Raw genomic sequence first — 13,187 nt, forward strand, 5'->3', positions numbered from 1 at the left:
GGGAGAGTCCGCCATAGGCAGCATGGGCTGAGCCTGCCCCCGCATCTGCTGGCTCTGAGGGGATTTTACTTGGCAGGTCACATTTTTTTTATATATGTATATTTATTTATTTATATACATGTGCACAATTATATTTTATTTTTATAAATGCATTTATGCATATGTATGTTCTTTACATTCTATTTGTGTTCAAATTAAAATGCATTTATGTATACCTAAGTGCACAGAAATGCCTGAAAATATTCTCTATATTATATATAATATATTGGTATAAATGTATATATAATATTTTCAAACATACGCTTAAATCTATACATATACTACATACTTTATATATGCATATATGCACTTAGACCTGTACATATGCACACTGATGTGCACGTATACACTTTATGTATATACTCTACACATACCTACACTTGTGTACATACAAGAGCATTTAGGCAGTGCAGGATCGGCCTCGTACGGAAGGGGTTTGGGAGCAGCTGCCTTCACCCCAGGCCAGCGTGGGGCCACCCCCCTGCTCCTGTCCCTCCCCGGTGCCCCAGCCCAGGCTCTGCACCACCTCGTGCCCACCTGCAGCACGTTAGGGGGAAAAAAATAAAAAAAAGAGAAAATCCCGAAACCAACAAATGCTTCCCATCCCTGCCAGCTCAGCTGGAGACTGCCCCTAGTGCCGCAAGCAGAACAGGTGGAGCAGAGTGGGGATTTGTGCCCAAAATAACCAGAAAGGAAAGCCCTGAGCTATGGGCAGAGGCTCCTTGCTGGCTTCACGAGTGCAGAAGGTTTGGGATTTCATTTTGCAGCAGCAGCAGCGCCTTGGCAGGGGATTTCTGCTGTTTTTCCTCTGTTTTGGTCAGAGGAGGACTTGTTTTTGCTAGGAAAACAAGAAATAGGAAAACAAATATTTCTACAGAATATAATGCCGAAGAACACGCAGAAGTCAATATTAGAGAAGACAGAGAATCGAGCAGGTTTCTGTGGAGCTTGTTTGGACGGCGTGGCAACCTAGGTCTCCACTGATGCCCACACCCCTGCGCAGGAGGCACGGAGCTGGCGCAGGCTGAGCTACGGGAGGCTCGGAGGCAGGGTTTTTACCAAAAGAAAGAATTTGTTTCTGTTTGTGCCCCAGGTTCTTCCCCGAGAGCTGCTGCAGATGCATCTTTCGGTGCGTTTTGTCCTCTGCGCTGCTTTTTTAATCTAACGTGGGTTTTCTAGCTGCGGGGGGGCTGTTTTCTGGGGGGTTGGAGCAAGGCATGGGGAGAGACGAGGTCTGGATTTTGTGGTGTGCCCACCATCGCTGTGCCCAGCTTCCCATGGGATTATTTCTGGGGGAGGACAGGTCTCACGTATATCCCCTCGTGAGGACGCTGCGTCCCCTTGCTGGGCCCTGCCAGGAGCCTTTCAGGCAGCTCAGAGCATCGCGTGCCACCTTCCCCTTTTAAAAGGCCTCCAGAAGAATAAATGATTGATGGAAACCAAACAGCGAGAGGGGCCGTGTTTGCTGTTCCCTCTCCCCGACCTTGGCCCGAGGGCTCTGCTCCTTCCCCAGCCCGCCCGGCTCGGGACCTGGAGACACCGACGGGAAAATGCGGAATGGGTCTGAACCCAGGGCTTTCCGGCAACCCCGAGGGGCTCTGCGCTTCGGCCCCTGCAAATGGGGAAGAAATCACTGTCAGGATGGGGTGCTTTGTGGTGGGACCCAGCACACAAGCCCGTACCCCAAAGCAGTGTTTTTTTCTTGCTGTATTTTTTTGGGGTGTCGATGCGTTCTCACCACGGGACAGGTTTGCTTTCAAAATCACCGTGCTCACAGGAGCTGCTGTGTGCTGCTGCTTCGCTGCCCCCTCGCAGGCAGAGCTCGGGGGCTGGAAACCTTTAATGTGATGCAGGCACACCGCCGGTTCTGTGGCAGTGGAATTTTGTGTCTTTTTGGTTTTGATTTTTATTATTTTTTAAGATGCTGGGGTCTGGGAGCCTCTCCTTCACCTCCTTGCACTGTTCTCCAGACACAGCTGAGATCACTTCTCGTACCGCTGGCATTACAAATAAGCTGGCGGATATTTAGCTCATTGTGTGGCTGCCACGCATGGCACAGGCTCTGCTTTCCAGACCCAGGGCTTAATCCTGCAACCCGCCGGGCATTTCCAGCCATTTAAACTTCCTGGGGCATCCCCTATTCATCCCCTATTCCCCCCAGAAATGGCTCCTGCCCATTTGCAGGAGGGATCCCGAATTCCTGGTGTGATTTCTCCGGGTGGATGCCACGAGGAGGGGGTGCCCCAAGCAGCGCTCCCCGAGCATCCCTGGGTAGCGAGAGCATTGCTCGTGGCCATCAGCAGGGCCCTGCTCGCCCCAGGCAATGAGCTTCTGCCTAGCTGGTGTCTGCGACGCTGGATTTTTTTAATTTATTTTTAAGAGAAAATCCAGTGGAGGGGAAGGAGTCAGGCCCTGGCTTGTTCTCGGATGTTCCTGTGCAGGAGGGGAGCGCTCAGCCCGCGCACGTCCGTCGTGCCACATCGGCAGCTGTCCGCCGGCCAGGAACACGCGAAGGTGCCTGTAAATGTGAAAGAGGAGAGCGCTCGCTCCTGCCTTGAGTGGAAAAACAGCTCCTCCTGTATTCGTTGGACGGACGCTGGAAAACCCTGAGGATGCTGCACCTCCAGGGCTCGCACATCTGGGGAAAAAATCTCCCTGTGAAATAAATACAGCCGAGGGAGGCGAGGACGGGGATATTCCTGGCACCGCGCGCGTTTCTGCAGGCGCGGGGGAAGATCGATTCTCCGCCGTCACGTTCAGAAGGCGGCAGGCACCAGGTCAGACCCAGACAGGGCCGGGAGCCATCCGGCACAGAGCTGCTTTGGGTCAGACCAGGAATAGTCCCGACGGTCCAGGCAGGGGGAAGGAGAAAGGTGCTGTGCCCGGCTGCCGTAACCCCAGCCCCAACCCGGCTGGGATGCCGCTTGTAGGGGAAATTCCCTCCTCCAGCCTCCTCCCTGCGCCAGCCAGCCCAGAGCCCGTCCCTGCGCTCGCTGCCGAGGCACTCGAGGAAGAGGAATGATATTCTAAATTCCCCTGTGCTGGCCAGGCCGTGCCGAAGCCAGCGAGCACGGCACTGGGGGAAGGCAGGAGCTGTGCAGAGCGAGGGGGAAATTCTTTGCGTTCTTACGGGTGGGAAGGCGGAATTCAGGTGAAACACCACCACCAAGGTACAGCGACACTTTGGCTTCTAACCACCACGCTTAAGTTGAATTCAGGGCTATTTTTTTGGAGTGGACTTAAATCTACATAAAAGCATTGCGTTGGCAGCTGAGGGGGGGAAACCAAGACCAATTTTGCCCCCGGTTGTGGCAGATTTCGGGGCAGCCGTGCTGGGGAGTGCAGGCGTGCGCCGGCCCCGCTGCGTGCGTGGTGCGGTGGGAAGGTGCTGCCGGTGCCGGGGGGGCTCTGCCACCTCCAGTGCTCAGCACTAAGGGGCAGAAGGGAGAGGGTGCTGGAAAGCAACGAGCAATTCCCCGCTGTCACTTCTCACCGTGGGTTATCCCTGGCTGGGAGCCGGGCTCTGCCTGCAGATACCCGGCGGGTTGGCTGAGGCACGGCTCCTGCACCAGCGCTGATTAAAGGCAGCACCAGCTCTGTCCAGCAGCTTTGCTTCCTCCAGCAGCTGTGATTTCCCCCTTTTTTCCCCCCAGAGAGCCGCGTTTTCTCCCCAGGGCCCCGTTTGATCGCCGTGGGTTGGGAGCCGTGAAAGGGGACGATGTGCGTGAGTCACGGCTGGAGCTGTAAAAGAAAAATCAATAAAGCGACCTGAGAAGTGCTGCTTAATGGATCGAGGCAATCTTACTGGAAATAGGACGCAGAGCAGTTCGTCCATAAATCAGTGGTTCAAATCCCACCGCCGGCGGCAGCAAGCGACGTTTATTGCCTGGCAATGGCTGGCAGAGAAGAGAAATTGGATGTAGATTTTAGCACCTGGGGGAATTTCTGGTTTCTCCACGGACCCGGCAGCTCCCGAGCACATCTGAAGGGCCTGGGGACATCGGGTGCCCCTGGAACATGGTGGAAGCCCCTGCTGAGCATCGACGTGTCCTTGTCACCATGGGGAGCAGGAGGCAGGATAAGTCCCCATCCCTATCCAGTGCTGTGTGGGTGGAAGCCACATCCCGGCGGGCTCGTAAAAGCTTTACGATGGGCTCTTGGTGTGTGAGGAGGGAGGTGAGGGGCCGTTAGCACCTGGCTCACCCTGGTGGGATCGCTCAGGATCCTGATGCTCACCGGGCACTGGAGACCAGCTTGGGTTTCCCGGCCTCGTGGTGGGCACCGTGACATCTCCACGGGAGATAGGGCAATGACTCCAACCAGATTTTAGGGCGTTTGTGGTGAAAAGGGGATGTTCTGCCACGTGGTGGTTCCTGGCCTCGTTGCACCAAGGTCCTGCTGTGGTGTCCCCAAGGCCAGCAGCACCCTGCCAGTGCTAGTTCCCGTTAGCCGAGCCCCCCGAGCAGCGCTGCTGCTCCCAGCCTGCATTTTGGGGCTGCCATCCCGTTAGCTCCCTTCACCTGATTTATTTTTTCCCCCCTGCGTGGCAAGCAACCTCCATTTCGGGGCCGTCCCAGGGGATTACTCCTGTTGCTGCGATCCCACGGGGTGTTTGTCTGCACGGGGCGAAGGCAGCTGGGCCAGAGCCCCTGCACGGAAAGAAGAAATGTGGTTTCGGTGCCGGTGAGTTAAAAACAAGTCCAACTCCGGCTGCCTCCCCGCCGTGCGGGATACAGGCTGGCTGCTGAGCGCGCTGCGAAGCGGCCGGGGTGCCGCGTGGCTGGGCTTTGGGGGGGGGGGGGGGGGCGGTCACTGAGCTGCTGTGTGTCCTCGTGGCTCGAGCCCATTGCAGCAGCACCTCTGGGGCAAAACTCCCGTACAAATCCTCCTCGCTCCCGGCCCTGCTGCAGCCCGGAGGAGCTGGGAGCCCCGCCGGCCGCGCGGGAAAAAGCAGCGAGGTGGGCGGGGCCAACCTTCCCCTCGTAACCCCGCCCCGTCCGCTGTCAATCTCCGCCGGCGGCCCAACCGCGTCGCGCGACACATGGCGGCCCGCGGCCAATCAGGGCGCGCTTGGCATTTCCATGGCAGCCGCGGGGAGGGGAGGGGGCGGTGAGCGGAGGGGGGCGCGCAGCCGGTGCCGGTACCGGCCCCAGCCCCAGCCCCAGCCCCAGCCCCAGCCCCAGCCCCGCTCCCGGTGCCGGCCCCGTGCCGCCATGTTGCGGCCCCGCCGCTGCTGCTCCGCGGCCCCGGCCCGGCCCGGCCCTGCCAGCGGCGGCGGCAGCAGGGGTGAGGCGGGGAGCCCTGCACGTCGCGTGGGGGGCACCGGGAGGGGACCGGGGGACACCGGGGGGGGACAAGGGGGGCACCGGGGGGCAGCGGGGGTGCCGGGGCCGTCGGTCGGAGGCTGCCGGGCCGGTGCTGGGCGGCTCCGTGCGGCTCCTGCCCGCTCTGGGTGCACCCGGCGTTAGGGAGGGTCCCGGCGGAGCCTCTGGGTTTGGTGGGCTTTGACCGCTTTTGGGGGGTAAAACGGTGGGAAATGTAAAATGGTTTTGTTCGGAGGGATTCGGTGGGCTTGGGGGGTGTGCGGGGCGGCCCGGTGTTTTGTCTCGCTGTGAGAAGGGGTTGGAGGTGTGGGTAGGTCCGGGGGGAGCACAAATGCGTCTGAATTTCTCTCTCTCTCTATATATAATGTATATATTGTATATACGCGCGTGTGTGTGTGTGTGTGGTGGAGGATGATGAAGAAGGCTTATGTTTTTTGGGGCAGCCCAGCTGCTCAGAGGAAGGGCTGCAGCTTGCTTCTGTCTTTCCCCCGCTGATTAACCGAAGGAAACGCACAAAACCGAGCCCGTCTCCTGCCCCCCTGTAACGGGACAGCTCCAGGGGTTGTGGAGGGACCCCAGAGTTTCGGGTAGGGTCGCTTAATACAAAAACTTTGAGACCAGCAGTTGACTGCGGCCACGGGGGGGTAATTTGGCCTTTACGGTTTTTCAGAGCTTTAAATTAAAAACAAACTAAAAATGCAGGTTTACGGGAGTGTGAGCAAAATGCCCGTGGAGCGGACCGTGCTGATCATTGTTCGCACATCCTCGTTTCCCTGGGGTAATCCCGTCCAGCTTCATCATCCTGCTTGTGGAGCTGCTCTGCACGAAGCCAGCCTGTGCTCAGCCTATTGCTTGTGTCCTGTCCCGGGTGTTTTCCCTCAGGTGACTTGCTGCTTATTTTTGGGGGTGGATAAAAACTGCTGGTGATGGTTTATCAGCCTTTTTGCCTGTACAGTGAACGGGGGGAGAAACCCTGAGAAACCAGTTGCAGGGCTTGAGAGCCGGGATGACTGAAAAGGCTGAAGGTGGGCTTGGTACTCAGCTTCCTGGCCCTTATTTTTATTTCTCGCTTTGCTGCGTGCTGTGCTTGGGGTTTGCCTGCTTGTGCAGTCCTCTGACCTCGGCATCGCTCCGATGCCGTTACGTGACTGCTAGCAAGGCGTGATGCTCAGCCTTGGGGGAGTCCTTGAGATGGCTGTGCTTGGAAGACATCAAAATGCTCCCAGAATACCTAAATGATTTTTGGAACAATCTTTTAGATGAGTTGAGGCCGGTTTGGATAGCTTCTTTTAGTGGTATCCCGTGAATATTTCAGCCGTGTTCCTCAGCGCTGTGCTATACCATTATCATGTAACTGTCAGCTTTCCTATGCAATCTTCTTTGTGGTGAACAAATGCAAACACCCAGAAACAAACCAGTGCATTGAAGGAAAGCTTTTATGGAATTCGTGTAAGACCTTACTTTAACTTTGACTTAGAAATACCAGAAGACCTGTTGTTGTATGCAGCGGCTTCTTACTTGAACCATTTGATGAGCTTAATGTGGAACTTTCTGTAAGGAATATATTGTGTCTGCCGTGTCTTCTGAATGTATGTTGTTTTGAAGAGGATTCCTGAGAACTGTCAGTCTCTGCCACCGTTCCAGTATGTGCTTTTACTGTGCAGTGCCTGAGAGGAAAATACATTCACAACTGGTGACTTGAAACAAAACGCAGATGGGAGGATAATTACTAAGAGAACTTTCTTTTCCTTGGATTCAGTTGTGGAAGGCTGGTTATCAACTCTTCAGGCATTTCTCTGCTGGAATTGGAACTAGTTGAATCAAGATTAACAAGTTTTTATGCATGGTTTGATTTTGCAGAAGGGAGGAACTTCTTACAGTGTCTGTACCTCAATCTTTTAAAATAATGGTAAGGGCTTTCGGCCTTTTTTCTATGTCAACGCTGCTGACACTTTGGCTGTGGGACATCTGGGTCACACAGGAACCCAGTTGTCTATTATTTTCTTTGTGAGCCATGTATTAGGTGACTTTCGTAGTATCTCCTTACTACAGAGTACATGGCAGCGGGAGGTGGCACCTCTGTTTAGTAACATCTAAAAGCTTTTTGCAGCTGGGTTTTGTGTGTAAAGCGTGAACAGGGCTTGGAAGAAGAGTGGCTGAAGTCCAGCAGCTGAAGAGCCAGCCAGCTTTTTTCTTGCTGCCTTCGGGGAAGCTTTTATGGGTATGTTTCTGTTTTTTTTTGAGCAAAGTGGCCTTTGGAGAGCTTGGCAGCCAGGAACTGTTGGAGCTCCCTCTATGCAATGAAGCGCTAAGGCTGGTCCAGTTAACTGCGTCAGAAGAGCAGAGCTTATTGCATCTCTCTCGCTGTCTTTGCTTACCATGTTGGCTTGGAGGTCAAGCAGATGGAAGGGAGCTAAACTGAGTAGCAAAAATTCCTAAACTGCTGTTATCCATTGTCGCTCTCATCTTCTGCTTCTGACTGTACAAGCAGAAATGAAAATGCTGCTTGGACTTGCAGGTGTTCACCATGTCGGTTTCTTCTTTTCCTCTTGCTCCTTCACACTTTTCCTCCAGTTAATTACCTACTTTAGCTGTGCCGCTGCCAAATGATTGTTCTCTACAGTTTCCCTTAGCAGATTTGTACCACAAGTGCTGGCTGTTAGGGCTGAATCCAGCAGTCAGACTGCGGTTGTTCATCTGAAAGGTGGCGTCTCTGGAGTATCTTCTTGATATGGTATGGTATCTTCTTGATACCATAACTCATGATTCTTCCACTCACCACTGTCCAATGCAGGGCAGAGGGTGCAAGGCTTTGATGAGGATGACTGAAGCCTGGTGGCCTGTTGACACTGAGCTGAGCACGACCTTTCTTCTCGAGAAGTGTTGTCGTCAAACATGATGCGCATTTAGGTGGATGCAGGAGGGGGCACGTTGCACAGAAATCGAGCAGTGCTCCTGTACTTGCTGTTCTAGAAAGAGATCTGGTGTTCAGGATGCGAGCCAGAACCTTGAGAGGTAGAAGAAGGTGGGGACAAACTAATCACTGAAAAATGCTTTATATATGTGGGTTTTCTTGGAGATGGGTGATGGAAGTGTTGCTGTCCTGTTTGTTTAGCCTTGGAAAGAGCCACTGGAAGGAGGTAGGTGATGGTCATCCCTCTTTGCAGTCTCCCAAAGGAAAGCGTGCCCTCTAGAGCTTGGGAGGGCTGCTTCATACTGCATGGTGATGGATGATCTTTTCTTCCCCAACATGACTTTTTCAAGCAGCGACAAACCCCAAACTGTTTTACCATAAAATACAAATGAATGAATTGCCTCTTTATTAAGCTAAAATTTTCAGCATTTCTTGGATGAACTTTAGGAAAGTAGGTCTTGAGCCACTGCAGATAGGGGCAGGGGGGAGGGAGGGAGCTGGTGTGTGCAGAGCAGGGAGACAAAGCAGTCATTTTGCTTTGTTCACATCTTCTTGGGGCTGACTCATCGGTCTGACTTTTCTGGAAATAAAATTCAGTTACAGGCATTTCTAACTCAGTGCTTAGTTGCACTTCCTTGTACTGAAACCTGTAGATCCATCTCTTTTTTTCTTTTTTGTGCTTATATTTGCTGGGCATTTGGTTTAGTCTGTCTTTTGAAAATGGCTGCTAAAGGCCTTCTCTGTCATTGTAGTGATCTTCAACTTCTGACTGCGGTGTTGTTTTTTCTATCGTTTTATTATTTTTATTAAGAATTGTCTGAGCTTTTAGCTGGAGTGGCAGCTTGCTCTCCTCAGGTCCCAGCAGGTGAAAACCCTACCATTTTTCAAAGCTCTACTTAAACGCTAGCCAGGGACTGCTGATCGCCCTGCTGTGATTTTCAGACGCCGTCAGTTCAGTTGCTGTTAACAGCAGAACATTAATGACTTGTAATAATTCTTCAGGTTGACACTGATGCGATCCAGAGTGCTCACTCATGTAGAGGAGGGAGGAGGTGGAGTTTGTTGATTTGTGAGCTGCTTGAAGGGCAGTAACTTCCATATGTCATACTTATCTTGAAGAGCTTTATGTGTAACCAGGGGCCCAGAAGGGAGCTTGCTAGCTTGTAGAACAGATCGGTTTGCTGAGAGGTGCCTTTCTGTCAGCTCCTGTTGGATTCCCGATGTACGAGGCCCTGGCCTTGCAACACTTCGCGGTGGCTGCGTGCTCCAGGTACTGCTCCCAAGCAGAAAACAGCACAGAGGGTCACAGGGCAGCTTCAGCCTGGCTGCTTCTGCTCTGTCAGCCTTTGGCAGCGTGGAACTTAGCAAAAGTTGCTGCACCAAATGAAAAGGTTTGTGGTTGATTGGTGTGTTTGTTTTTTCTGGTTTAAAAAAAAAAAAGGTACATGGATTTGTTGTTTTTATATGTGAATGGTCAATACTTAATGGTAATTTAGGAAACCAACTGAGTCTGCAGCACTTACTGCATTCGGTGCTAGGATCATGCTGGGAGTGAGCCTTTGCTCCACCTTGCCTGACCTGTGGATGGGGTGTTCCAGTCTGCGTTCAGCAGGCTTTGCTCTGACACTGCTGCTGCTTCAGCTCTGTTCTGGCTTTCAGAGTGATATTCTAACATAAACGACCAAAGTAATACAGTTAACACACTGAGAGGCTTTCATTAGTGATCAGCTACCTAACTTTTGCATTTGGGGAAGATAAGGGGCTTCAAGGGATAGGTTTTTATTAGTTTGTAAGTCAAAGAAAATCTTTGGCTTGGTGTTTTGGTTTTTGGGTCTTGGGTTTGTCGTTTTTTTTTTTTTTTTTTTTTTTGAGAAATGAGATTTATGGCATTTACTCAAATTGAATAATGTTGGTGGTTGTATAAAGTGTAAATATTTGCACATCTTGTATACTCTGCAGCAAAATCTGTTCCTGTTGCGCTAGCTCTTTCTGCAGAAGACTTCTAACTAAATCTTTACTGTTTCTAAGAGCATTCAGAGAAATTCTGTGTGTTGTTTGCTAGTTTTAAACAGCACAGTTTTCCTTCCTTAATTGAAACTTAGGTGTGCATGCTGAATCTGCTCAGAAGAGACTTTCTGCTTTTCAGTGCTGTGCAGCTATTGACTGAATTGTGTGTGCATACGTATATTTTTGTGTGTGCATATATATACACTTTTTTTTTTTGAGTGCTGTTTGGAGGGTGTTCACTTAGTTCTGGGGGATTCTTTCTGTTGATATCCAGGCACTTGTAAAGCCAAGGCCAGCGGTTTGCAGGTGGAATGGGGCTTGCTGTGGTGGAGCACTGTTTCCACGGGTGCCTGCCAGCCCTCCTGGGCAGCTTCACCTATAACAAAACCAGTTGAGCCCCAAATTCCAGTTTACTTACGGTAGCAAAGACCAATAAGCTGAACTTCGAGTGCAGTATTGTGACAGCCGCCAGTTGGAAGCAGCTTTGTCAGCGCCTCAAGGCCGGGACCCCTCACAGCGCTCCCAGCTGTGTGGCGGGGAAGGCAGCGGCCAGGGGACGGCCTTGGGGGTCTCGGCTTGTGAATCCCGTCACCGACCCTGAGCTTCTTGTGGAGGAAATACTTCAGTTGGTCGTGTTTCAGAGCGGGGTCGGCATCAGCATGTGCTCAGGGGTGTGTCGTGCGTTGCTGACAGAGATGGAAAAGCGTTGAGGAAGCCAGTCCTTTAAAATGTTGGCGGTACCTCAGTCCTCGGAGCGCCTGGCAATTAGAAGCATCTGTGAATCATACTGTTCAGTGAGTTACTTCAGCCCTGAAAAGCAAGCTCATATTTAAAGTATCAATTAGAGTATGAATTTCATTTGAATTTGGAGAGGAAGAGTCAGTATTCAGACTACTTTCTCTCTCAGAAAACAACAGAGTACAGGTAAAAGAACAGTCTATACAGTCACTGTTATGGATGGAAGAATAAAGGTACAGGGTACAGGTTGGCATGAACACAGCAAGGCACCTGGGCAGCTGAGGTGGCAGTTTTCTGTAACCCAGGGTTGAAAATAATCCACTGGTGTTGGCTGCAAGGCATGGCGTCTTCTTAAATCCTTCTTAAGTGCCTACATTGGACAGCGGACAGCTCTTACATCTTTTGTTTCTACCTAAACCTTTTATTTGATCTCACGTACATGTTGGCAAGTGATCTAATTAAGTCTTTGGTTCTCTTTTCATCTATAAAAATAAAAATTACGTGTAAATAATGCAGTTTTAAGGAGTCCTAAATGAAAAATATCATCAGTGAAAAACCTTGTTTTCATTTTACGTGTCTTGGGGTTTCAGACTATCTCCTTATTACAGCTTGGAAACCTTTTAGAATTAAAATCTTAAAAAAAATTATCTAAAATATTTAGTAATAAATGTGGTAGCTGTGCAAAGCCTTACATTATATTACCCATCTGATTTGTTTCAGATTCTGAGTTCTACTGTCATTGTAGAAAATAGTACTATAGCTATTTGAAAGTAGCTTACAGGAGAACAGTGGTGGCTTTTGTTGTGGCAAGTTCGCTTTGTTTCATGGTGTACTGAAGTGTCATCCTGTCACCAGGTAATCGTAGCTGCTTAAGTTGTAGAGTAGGGCGTGGAATTAAAGCCATGTTATTGATACCTTATGAAGTAGATGAGTGGTCATCCTTGTTTTGCCATTTCTCCTGTTTTTTTGTAATAGTTGTAAGGGTTTAAAACAAAATGAATAATTTACATATGATTTTGTATAGATGGAAGGGAGATTATACCATGACAAGTAGGTTAAGCACTTTTTTTACAGTATGTATTTCTACTCCATGCTATAAATATGAAATGACTTTAACCATAAGCTCCGTGAAGACGGGCTGCCAGGATGGCTTAGGAAGCCAAGTTGTCTTACTGGTATTGCCACTTGACTATTGATTTGTCACCTGGGTACTCACCATAAAGCTCTTTGTGAAATCACAAAATATTCTAATTCTAAACTTCAGCGCGTTACATTTTGTTTGGTGGGGGAAGACTCATGTTGTTATACCAGCAGTAGTGTGGATTTACCTGGATGAAGTAGAAGCTTAAAGAAATAACAAGCTTACCAGCCCTGCTTAAAACGAGCACAAACCTCCTTATCTGATTGTAGAAAGCAGTATATACTTATTCTGGGAATGCTTTATTACATGCAAAGCTTTAATTCTTTTTGTGGGTATGCTGATGGCAAACAGGATCGGTTCTTCTTTCTTCCCAATTTATTCAGTTTTTAGTATTTCAGCTAACGTTTCTCTGGAGATCAAAACATTGCATAAAACGGGGGGGGGGAGGCTGGCTTGTTTTCTTGTTTTTTAATCAATGAAATGATGAATAATTTGGTCTTTTTTTTTTGAGAAAAATATCTTTAAGGAAAAAATAGTAGGTGAAGAAAACAAAGAAGGTAGGATTAAATCCTTAGTTTCCTATATCTGCTTTGTATCATCTCAATACTTGGATGGATTAAAACTTTTAAGTCAGCATGGGTTGACTCTTTTTCGTTATTTAAATCAAGGCTGATTTTAGTTTTGATCCTAGTCAACCTTAATCTTGGATTCTGTTTATAGCTTTTAATGGTGATATGTTTCTTTCATCAAAGCTTCTCTTGAAGTTAAAATTGAAATTTACTTGTTGCAAACTATTTTTCTTCATTGCATAAAGCCCATGATCAAAAAATGGAGAATCTCAGAGTCAGGATTGTTTCATAACCGTGAAATGTCTTCTGTCACCTCCTGTCCTCTGAAGGAAATGGAGCGTGTCGGGCAATGCTGAAGATAATGTATTTATGGGCCAATGTGAAAGGGGGCAGGTTTTGTCTTTTGTCTTTATTTTCCCTGTAAATCCTCACTTAGCAAAGAAAGGTGTTTTCTT

The 13,187-nt window shown here is 49.8% G+C and overlaps 1 protein-coding gene across 13 annotated transcripts in view; it reads left to right on the forward strand.

The window, feature by feature from the left end:
- Window positions 1-13,187, forward strand: part of TPST1 (tyrosylprotein sulfotransferase 1) — a 35,033-nt gene that overhangs the window by 1,202 nt on the left and 20,644 nt on the right. For 4 of the 13 annotated variants that reach the window (XM_040532178.1, XM_040532179.1, XM_040532181.1 and 1 more), the window contains exon 1: window positions 9,396-9,547. The exons of 2 other annotated variants lie outside the window; for them this stretch is intronic. The gene's annotated coding sequence lies outside the window, so the exon portion shown is untranslated. Of the gene's footprint in view, window positions 1-5,153; window positions 5,326-6,123; window positions 6,246-9,394; window positions 9,669-12,333; window positions 12,429-13,187 lie in introns of those variants that run through there. 7 more of the 13 variants (XM_040532172.1, XM_040532183.1, XM_040532185.1 and 4 more) reach the window with 5 other exon arrangements.

This window comes from Cygnus olor, chromosome 20 (genome assembly GCF_009769625.2).
Source record: "Cygnus olor isolate bCygOlo1 chromosome 20, bCygOlo1.pri.v2, whole genome shotgun sequence".
NCBI classification, from domain to species: domain Eukaryota; kingdom Metazoa; phylum Chordata; class Aves; order Anseriformes; family Anatidae; genus Cygnus; species Cygnus olor.